Source organism: Amborella trichopoda, chromosome 11 (genome assembly GCF_054954075.1).
Source record: "Amborella trichopoda isolate Santa Cruz 75 chromosome 11, AtrichopodaSantaCruz75HAP2 v2.0, whole genome shotgun sequence".
Lineage (NCBI taxonomy): Eukaryota > Viridiplantae > Streptophyta > Magnoliopsida > Amborellales > Amborellaceae > Amborella > Amborella trichopoda.
The window spans coordinates 48854264-48878083 of NC_142346.1; the positions used below are offsets into that span (position 1 = coordinate 48854264).

The 23820-nt window shown below is 40.5% G+C and overlaps 1 protein-coding gene across 8 annotated transcripts in view; it reads left to right on the forward strand.

Moving 5' to 3' along the window:
* The first annotated feature begins 5656 nt into the window (after nucleotides 1–5656).
* Nucleotides 5657–23820, forward strand: part of LOC18427849 (Myb domain protein) — a 33134-nt gene continuing 14970 nt past the window's right edge. For all 8 annotated transcript variants that reach the window (XM_088851342.1, XM_088851346.1, XM_011622727.3 and 5 more), the window contains exons 1-2: nucleotides 5657–5795; nucleotides 7444–7505. The gene's annotated coding sequence lies outside the window, so the exon portion shown is untranslated. The remainder of the gene's footprint in view (nucleotides 5796–7443; nucleotides 7506–23820) is intronic.

Consider the following 23820-nt stretch of genomic DNA (forward strand, 5'->3'; position numbering starts at 1 on the left):
GACGTATTGGCTGTTAAACTTGATGGGAAAAACTATCCCGATTGGGGGTTCTATTTTCAATTTTTTGTTGAAGGGAAAAGTTTGTGGAGGTATGTTGATGGCACTGAACCTGAACCGGTTACACCCAATACTAAAGATACCCAACAATGGAAGATCAACAATGCAAAAATTATCTCATGGATCCTCGGCTGTGTAGATTTGGTTATTGGAAGGCCAATGAGAGGCTTCCATACTGCGAAAGAAATGTGGGAATATTTGGAAAAAGTTTAATAGCAATCAAATCTTGCTAGACGCTTCCAAATCGAGTATGATATGTTTTCCTATAGTCAAGGGGAGAAAACCATTCAAGAATATTATGCTGGTTTCATGAACTTGTAGACAAAATATGAATATGTAAACTTGAAGGCTATCACTAGTGCTTGTTGCATTTAGAGCTTAATGGAGATAAATGGTGACAGGAAGGTGATGCAGTTTTTGATGAAGTTGCGCTCAGACTATGAGATTGTTTGAGCCAATATTTTGATTCGCAAAAAAAATAGCAAATATGGATGCTATTCTCGTTGAATTACTTTGTGAGGATACAAGAATCACGACCCAAGCCACCATTGAGGGAAAGAAGTATATAAAGTCTGTACTTGTAGCTCAACGGGCTAGAGAAACACCACCACAAAAGGATCCATATTTTTTGCAATGTTATGAGTGTAAAGACTATGGTCATATAGCATCCCAGTGTAAGAAGAAAAGTTTTTGTACTTATTGTAAACGTGCTGGGCATATTATCACAGAATGTCGAAATCCTTCTCGGCGAGGCAACCGGGCATTCGATACACAAAAACCTTTGTATAGGGCATACCAAGCTGCTAATGATGCTTCCAAGGGGCTAAAAGTAGAAACCCCTCCATCCAGCGCTATTCATGACCCAAATATGACAATGTCCCAGACATCATATGATATTCGATAGTTGGTACAAAACTCTGTATCTACCGCTATATTTTCTGCTTTCTCTGCTATGAGCTTGTCTGGTATGAACTCTCACCTATCCTTTAGTGTAAATCCTATTTGGTTTATTGACCCAGGTGCCTCTAATCATATGACTGGAGTACACACAAGTCCAGCATCTACTAAACCATACCAAGGTAATAGTCGGACTCTCACCACTAATGGGGAGAAACTAAATATTATTGGTACTGATAATCTTTCACTTTCTATCTCCCGTGATACATCTTTTCATTTACGTAATGTCTTATTCATTCCTAAATTAACTGCTAATCTAATATCTGTGGGGTCCTGCTCCAATTTTATCCAGAATGGGATATAAGCATTTTGTTTTGTTCATTGATGATTGTACATGCTATATCTGGATATATTTAATGCGCCATAAATCAGAAGTGTTCTCCCATTTGAAAATGTTTTTATCCACGATTGCAACTCAATTTAATACCAAAGTAAAAATCTTACTGTTACACTCCGGGGGGGAATATTTATCAAATGATTTTCAAGACTTTTTGAAAACACAGGGTATTCAATCACAGAAAACTTGTTCATATACTCCACAATAGAATGATATAAGTGAAAGGAAAAACCAGCATATCTTAAAAGTTGTGAAGACCCTTATGCATGACACTCGTATTCCTCATAACTTTTGGGTTGAAGCTGCATCTACAGCTGTTTATCTCATAAATCGTCACCCATCTTTGGTTTTGCATAAACATTCTCCATATTATTCATTATTTCATGTTCATCTTGATTATTCTCTCTTGCATGTTTTGGGTGTGTATGTTTCGTTCATCTTCATCAGCATGGATGAACAAAATTTTCGATTCAAGCTGTCACTTATGTTTTGTGGGTTATTGTCCCGACTAAAAGGGTTTCTATGTTATGATCCAACAGCTCGTTGTATACATATTTCTCGCAATGTTGTCTTTTTGGACAACATCTTTTATTACTCTTCAATTGCAAAATCATCAGGGTCCTCTACTCCTTTTTTTCTTGATTTCTCCATTGATAAACTATCACACCTTTTAGTGCCTCAACAACAAGGCCAACAACACCACTCCACGCACACTCCATCTCACCAACCAAAGCAAGGTCAAACCTCGACCCTACTTGTATAAGTGATTCTTTTTTTACTCCTATTGACAGCTCTACTCAGTTACAATGTTCTTCACGTGTAACTCATACACGTAATCGATATGGCTTCTCCCTTGATGATTTTGACTTTTCACTACAGCTTGGAGCTTTTGTTTACTTCTCTTGATACGATTGAGGTTGCTTTTAAAGATCTAGATATTTGTTTACTCCCTAAATCATTATTTGCCCTTTTAGATTCGGTAGATATTCCTCCTTCCTACCAGCAAGCCTTGAGTATGTCTTGTTGGAAAGAGACAATGGATGCAGAAATCAGTGCCTTGTTGGAAAATGATACTTGAGATCTTGTTCTGTGTCCTCCTCACACATCTATTATTGGCAATAAATGGGTCTTTTCTGTAGAGCTTAAATCTGATGGAAGGATCGAGCAATATAAAACATGATTAGTTGCTCAAGGTTACAAACAGACGTATGACATATTCTATGATGAAACGTTTGTTCCTACTGCTAAAATGAGTACTGTACGAACCGTAATTGCCCTCTCTACTATTTGTCAATAGATTATATCTCAAATGGATGTGAAAATACATTTCTCCATAGATATTTGAAAGAGACAGTATATGTGCGACCTCCTCCTGGTTATTGCAATGATAAATCTATGGTATGTCATTTGAAAAAGTCATTGTATGATTTAAAACAAGCTCCAAGAGCTTGGTTTGAACGATTTCGACAGGTCGTTCTGCATGTTGGGTTAAAACAAAGTGCTCATGACTATTCGCTATTTACTCATCATTATTCTTCAGGAATAACAATTCTTCTCTTATATGTTGATGATATTCTCATCACAGGACACAATTTGGATAATATCAGACACTTGAAAGAGTGCTTCTCAGTCAATCATTCAAAATGAAAGATTTGGATCTGTTAACTTATTTTCTTGGGTTGGAGATTCATTATTCCCCTAATGGATACATAGTTAACCAGAAGAAGTACACCAAAGACTTGATCAAACTGGCCAATTTTTCTGATGAGAAACGAGTGGATACGCCAATGAAGGTGAATGTAAAATATAGAAAGGATGATGGCAACAAAATTCCAGATCCTACTCTTTATAGACAACTGGTTAGGAGTCTACTTTATCTCACTATGACTCGTGCAGATATTTCTCATGTAGTTCAGGTCGTTAACCAATTTGTTGCTGATCCTCGTAGCATCCACCTCTTTGCTGCCCATCGTATTATTTGTTATCTACGGGGTACATATCATAGAGGTCTATTATTATCTTATAACTCTTTTCTCCAATTACGAGCCTATGCTGATGCCCCGATACTAGACGCTCAATCACTGGGTGGTGTATTTTTTTTGGAGATTCTCTCATATCATGGAAATGTAAGAAAAAACAAATTGTGTCTAAATCTTCTACAAAAGCCGAATACCGAGCAATGTCCTTAGGTTGCAGTGAAATTACTTAGTGAGAGGCATTTTACAGGACCTCAATAGTCTTCATCGAACTCCTACACCATTATATGCTGATAGTATGAGCGCCATATGTATTGTGTCAAATCCATTGTTTCATGACCGCATAAAGTATATAGAAGTTGGCTGTCGTTTCATTCGTGATAAATTTCTGGCTGGAGAAGTTACACTCTTATATATGACCTCCCAACAACAACTTGCAGATATATTTACCAAGGCAGTGACTCGTGCTCATCATGACTATCTCGTTGACAAATTGATGATGTTCACCTAACCTCAGTTTCAGAGGGAGTGTAGAGATAGAGATAATCGAGGAGATATAGATAGTTGAGAATAGTTTTTAATTTTAAATTATCTTATATTTGATGTAGATATCTCTCTTGATAAGACTAGATTAGTTCATTATTATCAATGATTGATTGGCACTCTCTTGACAAGTCTAGATTAGTTCATTATTAACAATAACTGATTAACCCTATATGTATAGGGGACTTTGTATATTCTTGATGATTAATCAATATACAATGATTTTCCCAGAGGATTCAGAAGTTTAACACACTTAATAATAATGAAATGGAAAGAGATTACGTGAGATTTTTCCAAAATAAAAAAATCCATTATCTGGTGATAGGTGAAAAATCTATTACGTGAGTGACAGATAATTTTGGGAAATCTTTCACATACGTTTTTTTCTATCTTATCCCTGATTAAAAAAATCTTCTCTTGTACGCCCTTTCACTTCATAATAACTAGCATAGGTGATCCTCCCTTTTGAAGCTCGTCCCCTCATCTAAGGTATCAATTGTCATATAAAAACAAAAATAATAAAAATAAAAATCAATAATCAATGATAAACTACACAATACAATTATAATAAAAAATTTCACAAAACATAATCCGCATAAGAGATTACTAAAATCTCAATTGAAATAACATACGTCTTTATTCTCCTCCAGTACCTCAAAATTTTATACTGCAATTACCAAACATTATAGTTTACTAATCAAACTTCTTTCCCATTTCTTAACTCGTACCCTAGATATTTTGAATTTAGTATCATAAATTTATTGTTTATTTGAAATTATATCGAGAGACATTTGAAAGACTTCTATAAAAAATAAATAAAAATAAAGCTTATCATAATAAAATCATGTTATTCCCATCATATTGTTCCAATGACATGTTGAAACCAATGTCATGTTAGAAAACATGTGATTCCATGTAAGTGCCAAAGGCAGGTAAAATAAGTAAGAAATGGTGTCATGATGACTGTATGGTACAAGTTATTATTCGAAAATCTTTTGAGAATGGTGATGATGTTATTATTAGAAATATTTTTGGAATTGTGTGATTATGATTTTAATTCTCTATTTTAGTGGAATTTTGTGACAAAAAGAAAGAAATGATAATTCTACATTTTAGTGGAATTTTGTGACAAAAAAGAAAGAAATGATAGTTTATATGCACGTGCTGATAAAATGTTGGTAATGCATTTCCTATATTTCTTACGGACATAGCCAAACAATAACAATGTACTTTTCAGGGTTGTATCTAAATACTACCCAAATAATAACAATCTATTTAAAGGTAATGTATGAGCGTAGTAATGTATTACTGTAGTAATGTATTACGCCGGTAATATATTTCACAGATAATATATTTCTAGGTATTCAAAAGGCCCCTAAAAGGAAATAAATTTCGACAAAAACTTGCTATCAAATTGCAGCAACAACTTCTACAAAACAATGGCTAACACCTCGCCAACAATTTCTACAAAACAATGGCGAACACCTCACCTTCTATCTTCGTTTCTCCTTCAACCTCACTCAAACCCTTTCTCTTTTATGTTAAGCATAATCTTATTTCTCAATGTTATCAGTAACTAAGGGCTCGTTTGCCATCTTATCTCCCAAAAAAAACCCCGTTTGGCAATTTTATACTCACATAACGGGGTTTTGTGTACCCACACCAACACGCCGTTAAACAAAGTCACGAAAAAAAACTGCGTTGGGCAAAAAAACGTTTTGCTTACGCGTCCCCTCTCTCTCTCTCTCTCTCGTTGAAAACCCAATGCCCCGTTGAGCCATATCATAACAGCCACATCAAAACCAGAGAGGCAAATATAATTCCATCAGCTTAAAAGGACACCGAAGGAGAGAGAGATAAAATCCTAACGGCATAAAATGGAGCGGAAGGGTGGATTTTTTCTTTCCATTTGAGCTCTCTTTCAGGTTGGTTTCAATGGCCCCATTTTTTCCTTTTCTTCATTTTCCTTTCATCTTTTATTGTTCATTTTCTGTAGCAACTCCATGGATTTGTTTGAGAAACAAGAATGTCATTTACTTCATTTTTGTCATGAAGGAGTCTGCAATATTGGCATTTGTTTGAGAAACAAGAGGTGCCAATCAAGTTTTACTCCCTGAACCTCTGGTTTAGTGGGGTTTAGGGTTTTTAGAAATTGGGGTTTGTTTGATTCCCTTATGATCGGAAAAATTGCTGCTTTTTTTTGCAGTGGATTCCCTTCTTTGCCTCTTCATTTATGGGTGTTTTTTTTCTTCTCGTATCAAATTCCGTTTCCTTGGCTATCCATGAGTCTCTCTCTCTAAATTATCATTTCCATTGATCGTTCGTTTTTTACGGTATTGTTTTTTTTATTAACTCTGCACTTTCTTCTTATCTCCTCTGCATGTGTAGTCAATGTAGCTTTGAGAAAGTTTTCTATCATTTTTTTTTTTTTTTTTTTGAGAAAGTTTTCCTCTTTTCTTTTTATCTTAGTTTTCTCAGATTCTTGTTCTTCACCATGATGAATATCTTGTTTGAGCATGATAGTTTGAAGTTTGGATGATTTTTTTTATGTCAGGAATTGCATGGTTTGTATTGCTTTCTCAATGATGGAAATTTTTTATGATCGGTTTGTAATCAGTATCCATGATGCACATTTCTAGAGCCTTTTTTTTTTTGTTATAATAATTGATGGGTTGTTTACGCTATTATTTGTTAAAAATAATTAATCAGAGTTTTGGTGGATCTGGAAATGAGGGATCGCCTTATTAATATTACCTGTCTGGATTCTGGAAATGGCATCCTATATCATGGAATACTTTTGGTTTTGTATGGTGTTTTAATGTCGAGGAAAGGGTTCATTGATATTTCTTTTTGTAGCCTTTTATGGGATTTATTCTTTGGTTCTTGATATCTGACGAAAATGTAGTGAGTGCTTTCTGAGTTTCTTGAAATTGGTTAGATCTAAGAGAAATTTAGATTTAGGGCAAGAACAGTGTTGTGGCTTTTTTTTCTTTCTTTTTAATGTTAATGATCGTTCCTGCAAACTATGTCATAATGGTTTAATTGTATCCTCCTCCAAATTGTGCTGATTTGTGAATTGGCGTTTATCTCTTTTTTAAGCAGACATTGTATAAAAAGATGTACAGAATCTAGAAAGTTGGTTAATCTATTTGAAAAGCTTTTTTTTTTTTTTTAGATTGTTGGAATGAGATATATTTTCTCAAATATTTACAATCTATATTTGGTTTAACGCATATCCAAATGAGATATGGTAGTTAGCTTTAATTTCCTTTTGAGAAATTTTGCTTAAATTATACAATCTGATTACCAAAATAGTTTAATTTCAAGATCATTGGAAGCCTATTGATCAATGGTGAGTATTTTTTCCCATTTTCAATTTCAACTACAAGATGCCTGATTCATGGTCAACATGTTTATAAATCTGTGAAGGAATATGGAAAGTACCATATTATGGAATGTATAGGTCTGAACTTCTATGAAATAATGTTAGGGTGTTTTATAAGTAATATGATGAGGTGTGAGTTTCTTGAAAGTATCCTGACTTGGGTGGTTTTGTCCTTGAACTGCCGACAGTTAGGACTGTGGTTGATCTTGTGGTGGAAGCCTATTCATATCCTGGTCGTCCTATCGAAATTGTAGGTTTGCTTCCATACTGTTAAATATCCATTTGATATTTCTGACTTGGTTGACAAAATGGAGTTCTGGCATGTGCAAAATCAACTCATCTCAACACTGCCAATTGGATGTTGGGTATAAGTATTGGATGTTGGGCATTTGTGTTGTTATTAGCACATTCTTGGATATGCCATTGATGAATGTTTTGGTATTGGTTTAATTCTTATTTGGGTATCTGTGCTTCTGAAGTTTGCTCATTGGTTCTATGCATTCCTTTAATCCATGTGGGGCGTTGCAAAATCTTATTCTAATCGGTACTCTCATCCTAAGATTGTTCTCTCTATCTCTCCCTCACACAAATATGTAGAATTTGTACTTTGCAGGAATTATCATGGATAAGCATTATCATTGGTTCTTTAATTGTTAGGACCTAAGAATTTGTTATATTTATTAATTATTCTGTGTTGATTAAAGTGTAACTAGATCTTGAAGTTGTAAATAGTTGTGGTCTTCACATGTGATTTGCTTTCGTAACTCATTGAATTAACAAGTTGCATCTTGGTCTCTAGGCTCCACTTGAAATCATGTCTAGACACATTACTGATGCAGCCAAACTTAGGAAGAGAAAAAAGTATGTTGCAGCATTGGTTGCATATACAACAGCCTTGGCAGCTGCGAAAGCTGCACTATCAATATTATCGATAGACCACCTCATCCTCGACGTTTGGTTAGAAGTCCATTGTTTTATGAAACCATAATCAATGGTGACGTTGATTGCTACAACCGAATTAGAATGAGTCCGAGGACCTTCTTTGTACTAAGAGATATTCTCAAAGAGAGAGGCAACATACGAGATACCATAGGTGTAACTTTGGAAGAGCAGCTGGTCATGTTCCTACATACTCTTAGCCACAATTTGAAGAATTGAAAAATTGGACCTTCCAGAAACAGTCAAGGATCGGTATGATGGTTGATTTGAGTGGTTGCAAACTTACATGGGTAGATCATAGTCATTATGCACTACTGCCCTTAGGAGTAGAGCTTAAACTTTGTTTTTATTTTTCCTTTGGTGCATATACATGGGGTGCAATATAAGGAGCTCTCTTCCTATTGCTGCTCTTGCCCCTAAGGGCAGCATCCTTGTAATAAAATTCCCACTAGAGCATGAATTGGATCTTTTCTTTTCCAAGATTTTGAGAGGAATCACAATCACAGAGCTCTATTAAAACATCTCCCTTGCATAACATGCTGTCATGGAAGTCTTAGCTGCTAAGCAATCACAATAGCAATTGATATCTAGAATAGCTGTGCTATCAATTATGTTCCTACTTAAGGAGTTTTATCCTAGAGATAATTCTCGCCGATAAATTGAAAATTATCTTGACTTTTATCACAATAAATGTCATTGCCAATGATATCCCTATAGAATGAATTTATCATGATAATTTAGAGCAGCCAATCACTATCACCATAAAAACCTTCCATGGTATTAACTTGTATGTGGTATGAAAGAAAAATTAGAAATTCGAAATGGAAAAAGAAACATTTCATTTTCATGATAGCAGCCCTGAAAATCTCCATCATGCAAATGAGAAGCTAATTGTAAGTAATTGGTAATAGACATGTCGTTAAAGATGTTTTAAGTTGGAAGAATTTTATTTTATTCCAAGGAATGTCCATTGAGGTAATCAATGAGATTCTGCACATGACGAGAACTTCTATGGCTTGTATAACAGGCTGATATATAATTTGATGGCTAACATTCTCCTCCAACACCATCGTATTTCCATTTTAACTGCAGTGATATAAATGTCTTCTGTCAGAGTAAGGTCATCATCTCTAAGGGCAGCAATAGAATTCGGAACATACTATGGCGAGAAAATATGTTTTTCTATTTCACTGGTTCCAACTTGCATTATTCATGGTCCACATTCAAGTAGGCATACACGTTAGAGATAAATGAATAACTTACTGTGGAAGATGATCAGTTATTGCCTAAGAAAATAAAGAATGGGAAGCAGTGCCCTTTTGAGTGTAACACACCCTAAGGAAGGATAGACTCTTGGATCAACTTGTTATGTCCTTATTAGACCGAAATTGACATGGCAATGTACAAGACTCAGATTTCAATAGTAAATGGAAATATGAACCATTGACATCAGAATTCATGTGTATGATCATTCATGCTAGTACCATTTTGTAGCAAAGGTTACAGGTAGGGGAAATCAATAACAAATAGGAAAAAGGGAGTGGATTCCAAAGGTACAACTAAATGAATAGATGTACCTCCTCTTCACGGACCACCTTATATATTAAGATGTGAGCACTTCAAATCATTTCCATTGATAGTATATACCATCTAAAATGCAAGATGTCTTGGGCAGACGCCAATGTGAAAAGCAATGTTCCATGACTCGTCCGTGTCCACACGAACTTGCCCTATAGGCAAGGCTGACAAGGGCGAGTTCCACAGCAACTTGCCCCACCCTTATAAATGTAGTAAAAATATTGAAAATGGAAAAAATGTAGAAAAGTTGGGAAACACCACTATATTTGTTAGAAATAAGTTTTTAGATTATTTTTCTGAAATATTCAAGATCTAAATAAAAAATCTCATTAATTCCTACATTATAGATCTTTTTATTCTCCTAATGCTTCTATTAACATCTTTTATTTTATTTTTATTATTTTTAACTATTTTTTAAAAAAATACCATTTCTTGACCTTTTTTTTGGTTGCACGTGACTCAGCCGAGTCCACTTGGACACAGTCGAGTTACTCACCTCGCCAAGGGCGAAATACCTTGGCCAAGACGAGTTTCTGAACCTTGGTAAAAAGAAAATCTTATAAAAGTATAATACATAACAGTAAAGGAAAGAAGAATTATTCTTACCAGTGTCGAAGGTAAACACAGCATGGAAAGATGTCATCCCGCCAAATTCGAGTTATATTATAAGGAGGTCCAAAAAAATATTGAAAGAATTTCTCATTGCCTGAAAAATTAGGCAGACAAAGACCATGGTGGAGCAAAATTTAGTTAAAGTAATAATCGATCCAAAAATTACAAGCAACGTGAATGAAACATCATGATTTAAATGGGGAAGTTAAAAAATGTCATCTGCATTAGACATTCAAGCTTCTGAAAGATAAGAAGTGGATGACCTTTAGTCAAGTCAGTAAATTGTTCAAAAAGAGAGGCTCAAACTTGTAGAGAATAAAATTTTCATGACTCATCATTAGGAGATGATATGTGCACTCCAATAATAAATTTGATTCCAAAATGTAGACAGTGAACAATGGGTTGCTATTTTCCTCCCACTTATGTGGCCATACACAAGTAGATTGCATTTGTAAATCATGGATAGGCATGTTTGCAACAGAAATGCCAACAAGGAGTCCACAGGATGCTAAAATATCTTTGCAGAAAGTGCTGGGCCTATTTATATTTCATGTTAGCGATGATAGGCCTTGGTAGTTGGTGGATGATGTGAATTGGGACAAGTATGTCTCTGATAGGTCTTCTCTATATTCCTCTACTGATGAAGTTTTGCTAATATTGTCAGCAGATGTTTATAGAAACAGATATGCGGTGTGAATAGTTAGTGTCTTTGTATTAGAATCCTGAGTTTGGCCAGCTGTATGATGGAATGACTCAAAATATTAGTAAAAAGAACCTCCTGGGTGGCTACAGGACGGGCTTTCCAGAGGACTGCCATTGTTGTAAAAAAGATATTGAGGAGAGTTTTACAAACTTGTTGCTCTTGCATGAACATAAGAGTATGGAGGACTGGCTAGGTTTCTCTGTATAATAGAGATGTGACAGATGCAGAGGTGGAGAGATTAGTTTATCTTTTCATATGCTCGATAAAATGTGTACTGTGTTAAGGTGTAGGAGGAGGAATTCCATTTATAGGGCAATTTGGTCCTTATATGAAAATTTCGACACTAGGTCAGTGCTTAAGATGCTGACAAAAGCAACGAGGTTGGGCTTCCCATTGGAGAAGTTCGTAATGCTGTTCATGCTTCTTATTTTGGGGAATTATATACTATGAAATCATTTTCTTTTGGTACAAGGTCACAATCATTATTGGCCATTGGATGTGAAATTCAATGGATTAGAGTGTGTCACAATATTCTAAAAATTTTATTTTGAAGTTGCATAAGATGCAATTTTTGTGCCCTTTCTCACTGTAACCAAGTCTTCAATCAAGAGCAATCCCTGAGAAGGACTTTGCTTATCAATAGATCCTGGTGTGGCAGCAATATGTTTTTTTCTCTCTAGGACTAAGTTGATTTGTAGATTGATAAGTGATTTTGTAGCAGCAGTAGAGAGAGAAATTCAAGGACTTGTTTACTTCGACCATTGAAGAGCACCTTTTAAATAGATGATTGAAGAGAAGAGTGTTGAAGTTTAGAAAGACTATGGTTGATTTGCTAATTTGAAGTTGAGAGCTTAAAGATTGTTTTTCTCTTTGTAAGGTTAAGGTACTCTTCTATGGCTTTTCCTTCTGGTTGTGACTATGGGGTATCGCATCTATTTTATGCCGATGATGCAATTATTTTATGTGAGGCTTCTTTAGCTGCTGCAAAATAGATGAATTCTATTCTTTGTATTTTTGGAAATACCACAGGGCAAAAATTGAATGTAACTAAAAGCATGGTTTTCTTTTTTGGAGTTTTCATGAATGCAAAACATTTGATCTTGAAGGGATTGGGGTTTGGTGAGGGTTTTTCCAATAAGATACTTGGGAATGCCTTTGTTCCATGGTAAACCTAAAGCACCATAATTGTCAGAATCTCGTGGAGAAATTCATTAGCAAGATAGGAACATGGTAGGCTTTATCCCTCTCTTATACAGGTCGGTTATAATTGTTGAGATCAATGTTAAGCATAGTTTCAAAAATCACTAGTCAGGTCCTAGGCGGCTTGGGGGGTCCAGGCCGCCCAGCGCCATGGTGGGCGCTCAGAACCTGGGCGGCTCAGTTGAATCCAAAAAGGATTCTACATTTGTATATTGTATAAAATATAAGAATTAGGTATTTAGAGCACATCAGAATTGAAAGTATACTACACATTAGCACACACTCCATAAGGATAGCCATAAGTCAGTCCATAATTCATATCGAATTAAAACTTAAAATTTACTATTCATAGTTCAATCAAAGTTCAAAGTTTAATAATTATTCAACATTCATCAATCATCATCATAAACATTAGGGTCAGCTGCATTAGCATCATATTCATCGGAGTCGTCACCTTCCTCAACATATTGGTCGTCTTCCTTTGTCTCGTTTGAATCTGCCTCTTCTTCCTCATCTTCCTCCTCCAACCTCATTCTCTGTGCAGAAGATCTAGTGGCCCTAGGAGGGTCAGTTATTGTCCCTGAAGCATCCATGACCATGTCCCATGTCAATCTTTCGTGCCCCTCGACTTCATCATCATCAACTAACCACTCCATAACATTGTCCATATTTTTTGATCTGATGGGGTCTCTCTTTTCTCTTAGTAAACCTGTCCTTCAAGAATCAATTATACTTGACTTAGACTAGGTCATTGAACCTCAATGATTCAAGCATGTTCCTTCTCTTTGTATGAATCTAACAAAATCAAATGAAACTAATTAAAATCTATGGTTCATGTATTATTAATACACTTATACAAATTGCCCTTACGGCCTCACCTCTTCAAAAGTAATCCAATTGTGCTCACAACCGGATGAGGAAGTGGTTAGGTTTAAGATCCGAATGGCCAACTTTTGTAAATTTAGAGAACAACACCCATGTTGGCTCCACCAATTGGCTGCAAAGATATAGAATAAAATCATAAATAAATAATAGAATTATAAAAATGAAACTTGATTACTTGAACTTGATGAACTTAATAATATTATTACTACTGTGATCAATTTTGGTCCTTTGCCTCATCGCCATCGGACTCCCAAAAGACTTTAATGAGCACTTGTAATTCATCTGGTCATCAACACATATAATATCCTGGATATCAGGATCAGGGACTAGCACATCTACACACTTATTAAATCCAGTCATAATTGTGTCATTTGTGTGTATATCCTTGTCAACATAAAAAAAAGCTGGGTTCAAATAATAACCAACTGCATGCAATGGCCGATATAGCTGTCTATCCCACTTCTCATCAATAATCTCCCAAACAGGCTTGTAGTAGTTCTCATCATTATCAAAATTTTGTGCTATCTCTTTTTTGCATTTCTCCATAGCCTCATATATATAGCCCATAGAAGGCTTGTCACTGTCAACCATGCGAAGGACTTTGACAAGAGGAAAAAATACCTTAAGAGCGCCCTTCATAGCGCCCTTCATCCCGCGCCAAAAAGCCTTAGAAAGGATAATATCTCTCAACTTCTTCCCAACCTGATCCTTGGACCTCTTGCATGCTCTCCAGTCATCTAAGGTAAACATCTGCCTCAGCTGCACTCTCCTCGAATGTACCTGATATCACTGCACCTGATATCTCGGTTAAACCGCCAAGAGCCTCAAGCATGAGGTCTATGCAATGCGCTGCACATGGTGTCCAAAAGATTCTAGGATAAGCTATGCGCAACAAATTAGCTGTAGCGACATTACGAGCAACATTGTCTGTGACAACCTGTACAACAAGATGCTTCCCCAATCTCTTTGATTCCTTTCTCTATAACTTGGAATATATAATGGGCATCATGGATGTGATCAGAGGCATCAATAGATCTAAAAAAAACAGTCCCTAAAGGACAATTCACAAGCACATTCAGCTGACTTCTTCTCTTCCTATCACTTCAAGCATCAGTCATAATAGAAACCCCATACTGAGCCCATGCATCCTTCTTAACTTTTACAGCTTCCTTTGTGACACTCGTCGCCTTTTTCAAATGAGGTTTTGAAAGCTCATATGGGGTTGGGGGTTTCATCCCAGGCCCAAATTGGCCAATTGCCTCTACCGCGGCATAGAGCTACTTAAGTGAGTGGTATTGAAAGGAATGCTCTCCTCATCAAGCCCTGTAGCAAGATAATAAGCAACTCTATCTCTCTCTTCCTTTATTCTATTTGCAATGGTGGTTTGCTTCTTTGTTTCCTCTCCTGCAACCTCAGGGTCAGGCCAAGGCAAAAAACTATCCATAAGGCCTCTAACCCGAGGCGTCTTACTCTTAGAACCAGAAGCAATTACAACTCCCTTTCCTTTTCCCCTAATAATGGATTGTTACAACTCCCTTTCCTTTTCCCCTAATAATGGATTGTTCTACCTCTTGACATCCTACCCTAATCCCATCCTCATCACTATCATCATCATCATAATTGACCCGAACCCCAGACCTAATCTCCGTTTCTCATTGTTTTACCATATTCAAAAAATTGGTTATTTCCTCTTTAACAGCATCAAGAGTCTTTTTACATGGGGCAACATTCCCATTGATACCGGCAAGATGTTTCTTGAACCGGTTTATACCCCATTTTGTATCATTTTCACAAAAATTGCATCTTATGCAATTTTTATTATTAGGATCTGGGTTGTAGCCATATTTCCAACCGGGATCACTACTCCTATTAGATCCCGAAGAAGACATCTTAAAATAATGCAATTAATACAAGCAATTAAAAAAAAAATCACTTTGAGTTTGATTGTTCAATCTCCAAACTTCCACCTCAAAGACGCTTTTAAGGACTCAAAGTCTTCTAAAAACCCCCCAATAGATTTATAAAACATCAAAATTAAATCTAATATCAATGGGTGATGTTTTGATCAATTTCTCATAACTTTGAGAAACCCTTCGATTTTAAAGAAATCACCAAAAAACCAGTTTTTTGGGTGGCTTTCTATCTCTAAAATGGGCTCCAATAAGTTTTAGGTTTCAAATGGATCTAAACCCCCGTTTTTTGGCCCTTTAGTATAAAAAAAAGGACAAGAAATGCCCCTAATGAAATTGTTTTCTGTCTCTGGGCAGGACGCAGTCCCTAAGCAACCGCTCAGGTCTGGGTGGCCGCCTAGGCGGTTTCTTGGGCGCTTACGCCCAAGGACCACTGCTTTTTTAGGGTGCTTACGCCTGGGCGACGCGCCCAGGCCCCCAGATCCGCCTAGGCGCTGGGTGGTCTGCTTTTTGGAACACTGATGTTAAGTTCGTCGTCCATTTTTTTGGGTTCTATCATTTGTACTGCCAAAGCGCACATGCAGTATGCTAGAGCGGGTTCAGAGAATTTTTCTATGGGCTGGTACAACTCATAAAAAGGGGGTTCACCTGGTAAAGTAGAAAAATGTATGTTTGCTAATAGAAGTAGGGGGACTTGGAATTCGTGATATTTTTGAGTTCAATAATGCAGGCACGATGAAGTTGGCATGGAGGATTTTGGCTAAGCCGTCTTCTATTATAGCTCGCTTCTTTAGGCACAGGTACTTCATAAATTGTTCACTCTGGGAAGTTGACAGGAAGTCCTGCTCCTATGCATGGAAGGGCATTCAAATGGGGTTGTCTATCTTGCACCACAATGTTTGATGGATTATTGGGGATGGAAGGACAATTAATTTTTGGACAGATCTGTGGTTATCAGAAAAATCCATTTTAGAATATTATGGTTCTTGTATTTGGAAGGACCTGGGAAGTTTTGCCAATCCTAGGGTTGTGGACTACGTAAATTGTTCTCCACAATCCTGGTGTTCCCCTACCCCTGCACCAGGACAAGCTCTTAGAACTTGGGATCAATGAATTAGAATTTGGAAGGAAGTGGAGGTTGCTTCAAGCCCTTTGAAACCCCAACCTGATATTTCGGTATGGATTCACTCTGCAAATGGAATGTTTTCTGTTAAAGAGGTATGAAATTTCATCCGTCGTAAGGGCTCTTCTCAACCGGTCTTCAGGGCACTATAGTCTTCTAAGTGTCATCCTAGGGCTAAATGGTTCTCGTGGTTGAGCCTTCATCATCGTCTTCCTACCTATTCTCTCATGTAGCTAGGGGGAATCACCTTTGCTTCTGTGTGCCCTTTCTGTCATCTTAATGATGATAATATTTGCCATATATTTTGCTTGAATGTGTTTTCTCGCAAGGAATTTGGAGGTAGATAGCATGGCAATGTGGAAAACGCTTTATTACAGGTTGTTCTATTGCAGCTACACTGCGGAAATGGTTAGCATTCAGGTTCAAGTCTGATGGTATTATCAACATTTGGCATTCTCTCTTCTTCACAAATATAATGGATGATTGGGGAGGAGCAGAACCACCGTATGTTTTTTTTTTTATAATGTTAACGTTGTATTGCTGTAAGAGTGAGTACAAGTGAATGAGGAAAGAGAGGACCTCGAGTACCAACAAGACGGTATCTTGGTCAAAAAATAGGTCCCGAGACCCTATACAAAAAATTTGCCATGTCTCCTGCCAAATTACAAAAAGTTATAGTGTAGCAAAAAATGGGGCTTATAAGAGCGCTCGGGTACAAATAAAAAAGAAAGGCTAACTACAGTCCTGGGAACCCTCTGTGGTCCAGAGCAAAAAAAGAGATGGACCGGTCGGGGTCTTCCACACTTGCAAGTGCTCCGTCTTTAGCTAGAACATCGGCGAGTTCATTCGACATCCGTCAAGTATGCCTCCATAAGACGTTCATATTGCTGCATATGTGGTGAATTTCGTCAAAAATTCTTGAGAGGTACCAAGGAGGAGGGGAGGTGCCTGCTGCCCAAGAGATGATATTTTGGGCGTCTCCTTCCACCACCAAACATTGGCCCCATGAGGGGTTGAACCTTTTGAGACCCAACAGAAGAGCCAAAGCTTCAGTGAATTGGGAATTTCCTGTCCCACATTTTCGAGTAGGTGAGGAGGATAATGCTGTTGTGATCACGGACTGCCCCTCCTACGTCTGAAGGCCCTGAGTTCCCCAGCGAACAACCATCAAACTTGAGTTTATTTCCTAGCAGAGCCAGGTTTTGTTTTCTCAGGTCCATGATACCTATGCCACCTTGGGATTTGGGTAGTCGGACTCTGTCCCAAGAGATAAGGTGGTGTCTTGTTTTTTTTGCTTGGTCTGACTAAAGAAAGTTTCTCATGAGCTGGTCTAGTCTGTTGGCAACTGAGGCTGGCATGTGGAAGATGGACATTAAGTAGACCGGGGCATTGACCAGTGTGGCTTTGACCAGTGTCTAGCGGCCTGCCAGGGAAAGAATCCTCCCTCTCCAGCCAGCCAGACGCCAATCCACTCTGTCAATAACTTGAGCCCAATGTCTTTTTTTTGGCTTCCCCAAACCCAAAGGTATGCCCAAGTAGATGGTGGGGAGGTCCTTTACTTTACAGTCCCAAGTAGGAATAAGGGCTCTGATCTCTTGTGTTGTCATACCCACCCCCATCATCTTTGATTTATCCATGTTGACTTTGAAGCCAGTGGCAGTCTCAAAACATTTGAGGAAGAGCCTGAGGTTGTCGATCTCGGTGGATCTGCGTAAAGGAAAACTAAGGTATCATCTGCGTAATGCAGATGTGACGCCGAAGGACCTTGTGAGCTACTTTGGACGGCTGAAAGAAGATCTTCCTGGTAAAGGCAGGAGATTGACTTGCTGAAAACCTTTGCAACAATTGCGACGAGAAAGGGGGACAAAGGGTCCCCTTGGCGAAGGCCCCTCGAGGAAGGGAAAAACCCTTTTGGGCTCCTCTTTATAAGAATAGAGAAATGGGGGTGGGAAATACATCCTTTCATCCACTTTCTCCAAAGGTTTCCAAAATCCATCCTAGCCATCGTTTCATCTAGTAATGACCAATCGGCATGGTCATAGGCTTTTTCCCAGCCGATTTTGAAAATTAAACCTGGTTTCTTGGATATGTGCCTAGTGTGGAGGCACTCATGAGCTACCACTATCCCATCCAGAATCTGCCTATCTTGGATGAAGGCAAATTGGGATGGGGAGATGGTCAGTGGGAGGACATGCTTGAGTCTCGATGCTAGAGCCTTAGCCAGAATCTTGTATGAAGAGTTTAGCAGGCTAATGGGATGAAAGTCCTTTAGCTCCTTTGCCCCTTCAATTTTGGGAACAAGAGCAATACAAGTAGCGTTTATCGCTTTCTTTAAGATCCCCAATGATGGAATTCTTCGAAGAAGCTACAAAGATTAGTTAAAAATGTACTCAGGAAGGATTTAAAGGGGACCACCGGGAATCCATCCGGCCCTGAAGCTCTGTCTTTGGCTAGTTGGTCAACAACACAGGCAATTTCCTCTACTGAGAAAGGTCGTTCCAACCACTATGACCAATGAGCGGGAAGGGTTAAGAAGTCTAGAGTTGTCGTTCTTGGTTTGTGGTCCATAGGGGCAGTGTAGAGAAACTTGAAGTAAGCAAGGATGGCGGATTCTATTTCATCGGGCTGAACCAAATAGCAATTGTCCACCTTGATAGTGGGTATCGAATTGTCTCTTCTATGACAGTTTGCTATACGGTGGAAGAAGCCAGTGTTCTTGTCCCCTGTTTTTAACCATTTGACTCTGGATCTCTGGCACCAGATAATTTCTCTATCTTGAGGGTGGATAGGTAGTCCAACTTGGTTTGGGTTCTAAGGTTAGCTTTTGTTTCTGTGAGGGGTCTGGACTCTTCTACCCCATCGAGATCTTGAATGGATTGGAGCAGGGAGTTTTTAGTTTGAGAGTAGTTTCCTGGTAGAGATTTGCTCCAAGTTATGAGAGACTTTTTGAGAAGTTGGAGTTTGGTTTGAAACTTAAAACCCGCTCTACTCAAAACCTGGGCTGAGAAAGAGGACCACCAACTAGGGATTAGACTAGAGAGGGAATGCTCTTCTAACCAGGCCAGTTCGAAGCGAAAAGGTTTCGGCCTCCTTCGAATAGCCTGGGTATTCAGCAGGATGAGGCAGTGATCTGAGGTGGGTTTTGACAGAGTGAGGGCATGGGAGCTAGGGAAAGAGGCTTCTCAGTCCAGAGAGAGTAGGAAACGGTCCAGCTTGGCAAGGGAAGGTTGAGCAGAGTGGTTGGACCAAGTATAACCATTCCCTTGGAGAGGGATGTCTATGAGTTCTTGGCGGGACACGAAGTCAGAAAAGTTGAGCATGCCCTGTGAGATGTTTGGATTGAGGTTCCTTTCGTAAGACCACTTGGTGATATTGAAATCACCACCCAAACACCACGCTGTGTGGGGTAAAGAAGCAACAAATTCTAATTCAGACTAGAGGCGTGGACGGAGAGAGGCAGAGTTGGGCCCGTAAATAGTAGAGAATTTGAAGGGAAATCTGTTTGAAACCCATGAAAGGAGGATCATGACTGAGAAAGTTCCTATGTGAGAGGATTGGAGGTGGTGCTCAGTTGGGTTCCAGAGCACCCAAATTCTGCCAGAAGCCCCTTCCGTCGGTCGGGTAACCTATTGGCAGGGTCTTCTACCCCACACACTGCGGATTAATCGGAGATTAGGCTCTGGCTATTTGGTCTCAGTTAAGGCTAGGATGGCAGGGTTAAATTTGACAGAAAAGTCCCTAACATATTCCCTTTTGGACCTCTGTCCCAACCCTCTAATGTTCCAGGAAAGGATCTGCATGGATTGAGGGAGGAACAATGGGGGAGGTAATCCTGGCCGATCGCCTTGAAGAGGGAAACAACGGGGTGGTGGAAGGACTTTGGGCACCGTCTTTGTGTTTGTCATAGCTGATTGAGGAAAAGAGATTAAGCAGCTCCTTTTAACCTTTTACGCTCACCTTGGCTCGACTTTGGGCATCAACAAGCATGAAGCGGTGCGTCGAGCCTTCAGGTCTGTCGTGTTTGAAGCCCATAATTCGAAAAATCTCCTTCATTCTTTTTGCGACTCTGTTGTTCCCATTCCCGTCAACCTCTCGGCTTCTGCAGCTACCAAGGGGGGAGAGGAGGGGGCGGTGGGGGCTTTGGGCAAATCTTTGTTAGGCTAAGAACTGGGCGGGGAAAGGGGCCAAGGCAACTCCAAGAGAGGTTCCGAGGGTGGGTGGGGGTTGAGAAGGGTAAAGGTCAGGCGGCAGAGGTGGTGAATCCGCTGAATTGGGAGTGGGAGGTAGGGCAGCGGACTCTGTGGGAGCAGGGACCTCCGACGTGTCAAGGCTGAGGAGGGACCCAATGGGAACTTCAGGGGAGGGGGCCGGCTGGTAACCCGGGTAGGAAGGGGGAGGGAAAGCACCAAAGACGGGGAGAAAAATAAGGAGAATGAGCTGTTGCGCTGAGAGGTTCAAGGTTAGGGGGTGGGTTGTAAAGTGACAGGTAGTGGTGGGGGACAGATGCGTACGGGCAGGTGAAGGGGTTGGGTAGGGGAAGTGTACCATAGTGACCCTGCCGATATGGACTATTTGTGAGGATTGGGGAAAGAAGGGGGTGAGGAGAGAGGAGAGGTAGGCCTAGTCGGGGGGAGAGGGATCAAAGGAGTCCACTGCAAGGATGCCAAAGGGGAGCAGGGAGGTTTCCAATTCCATTGACTATGGAGAAGAGTTCCGCATTGTGGAAGATGGGGAAAAGCCACCCTCGAAAAGAAGTTCTAGTGGCAAGAAGGATAAGGTGGGTAAGCAGCGTAAGGGGCCAAGGGGTGAGAGATGGGCCGACTTCTCGGTTAACAGAATGAGAAGGGGAAGCAATATGAGAATGCGAGGGAGGGGGCCAGCTGGGGGAAGGGGCAGAAGGGAGGGGGGAGTGGCTGAAAAAGGGGAGGAGGAAGAAGAGACCCCTTGGGAACTAGGAGGGGGAAAGGAGAGAAGAGAGGGGTTGGTTTGAAAGGGGGCTAGGGAGGCCTCACTCAAGCGAGGGAGAGAGGAGACGGGTGGTGGAGAACCAGGCGTGGACAGGACGGTGGTTGGTGAGGAGGTAGAGGAAGGCGGCTGTGAGAGCCAAGTGTCGAGGCGTGGGGGGAGGTGTCATCTATGGGAGAGGAAAGGGGGACAGGTGAAGGGACATCAATAGGGGAAGAGGGGGGGGGGGGGGGATGGCGGCTGAGGGTCGCTAGGTGTCACGACATTAAACGCAAAGGCAGCCGAAGGGGCTGGCGACGGTGCAAACTGGGGGGGGGGGGGGGGGGGGGGGGCAAAGCCGTTGACCCCGTGTCAAGAGTGCGAGGCAACGGGCAAGGGTGGGATGAGGGTCAAGTTTCCAGGGATTGAGCCCAAAAGGCCTTCCAAAGGGGGAACCGAGTCACTGGCGCAGCCTGATGGCCCAGGGGGGAAAGTATGGTCACCATCCACTATTACGTCCTTCCCAGGTTGGTGTGAAGGTGGGTCTGGAAGGCTCAAGGGAGACCAACCTGGTTCAGCTATCTCGCCGGCTTCGGGGCAAGAGCCAGAAGGGGTGGGCTCAAGGCCAAATTGTGGCTCTTGCGTACTGACATTGGTTTTTTTAGGGGGAACCGGGGAGGCACCACGTGGTTGCCAGGTGGAGAGCTGGGGGCGTGCAGGAGGGCTGGGCCCGGCGCGGCCCAAAATAGGAACAGGGACTTGGAGCTGGCAGCGGCGGCGGCGGCGCCGCTGGTGGTGGCTTGGATTTCGGGAAGCAGTGGTCCAGGAAGAGGGCAAAGGGCCCTTTGCCACTGGAGGAGGCCGGCAGTTGAGAAAATTGGCCGAGGGAGGGGAAGCCTTCGACCAAGAGAGAGAGAGATTGGGTAAAAAAGGTTATCAGCTTCAATCCACACACAAGGTGGGATGAGCTTTGTATCCAGAACCTCCATAAGAAGTCTGATGGACCCAAGCAGAAGGGTTTCAATGGTCTTCCAGTGAATGGAAATTAAACTGCCATAGGCCTCCGCCACTCTCCGAAAAGTGGAGGGAGACCAAGCATGATGGGGCAAGTGGTGAAGAGTGAGCCAGATATTTCGCTTTTTAAAGGACCCTTCCAGAGGGGTCCAAGCTCGAAGATGGAGGGTAGCCCCTTCGAAGACTAGACAGTTGGAGTTTTGCAACACTTAGCGAGCATGTTCTATGGACGAGAAGGAGAATAGAAAGTCACCACCAGAGAGGCACCTGACTGTGATGTTTGGGTCCTGCCAAATGCTTTGTGGCCATTTTTCTATTCCTCTCGCATCGTCTCGTGAGGGCTGGAATGTACCAACCAGGGAGGCAAGAAATTTGGATTGAAGTCAGGAGGACTCTTTTGGGGGATGGAGACGAAAAAGGGCAAAACGGGGAAGCCTTAAAAGAGGGGGGAAGAAGACCCCTTTTGAGGCCACAGAAGAGGCTAAGGGAGCAGGGGAAGACGAGGAACGAGCTGTTACCTGCGAGTAGGAGATAGGGAAAGAGGAGGTGGCGACCTTTAAAACCTCCTGCAAAGAAGTGGGTGGAGAGGCTTGTTTCTCCTTCGAAACGGAGGGCAGAGGGCCGAACGCACGAGGGGGGGGGCCGAGCCTTGGGAGGAGGGAGAGCACACTGGGAGGGCTTGGGGTAAAGGTCATAGATAAGATTCCAGTTGAAAGGGGAGGAAGAGGGAGGAGGACAAGGACGACGTCTCTGCCTCATTTTTCATTCGTTTGTTTCAAGACTGTTATGTTTATCGTTGAGATGAGTACTCTTCCCTCAGTCATTATGAAAGTATCAAATTTTCTTATGGAAGTGCTTCAACAAAAAGCTCGGAACCACCGTATGTTTCAAGGAAGGACACTCACTCTTGCGAGGTTGACTCGAAGGATCACCCACCATGCTCGTGATTTGGGTATGGACTTACCACATCTCAGAAAAGGCAATTACTGAGAATTTACGGCTTACGTGGCAGCAGCAAAGGCTCAAGTTACCCATAATAGTGGCATGGGCTTTTCCACATTCACAACATTTTAAGCTAAATATTGATCAGTTCTTCTATTCAGAATTCAGGTCAAGCTGGCTGTGGGGGTGTCTTGAGGCGGTATGATGGATCTTTTGTTGCTACTTTCTCGGTTCCTCTTGGAATTGCTTCCAATAATTATGCAGAATTTCGATGTTTACAAAAGGTTGTTCATTTAGCCACTCAAATGGAATGCTTCCCCTTGCAAATTGAGAGTGATTCTTCCTTACTTGTCCATGTCATAGAGGGCAGGTGTAAAGCTCCATAGGCTGTTCGTATCATAGCTGCTAATTGCAAGTCTAGACTTGAGCATCATTCATGGTCCATTTGCCATGTTTACCGTGGGGCTAATATGGTGGCCGATGTTCTTGCCAAAAAGGCTACAATTTTTGCAGAGGCCACCATTTGGCGCTCTAGGCCTTCAGATTTTCTTAACCTTCCTTGACTTCAGAATGTGGCGCAATTACCCAATTGTAGGGTTGTAAGATAGTACGATGTAATTTTTCTATCTTTTATTAATGAAAAACAGGTAGAGGGCCTTCTCCCTCATTGATTTACCCAAAAAAAAAGGTTGTCTAAAAAAAAAATGAGGGAGAG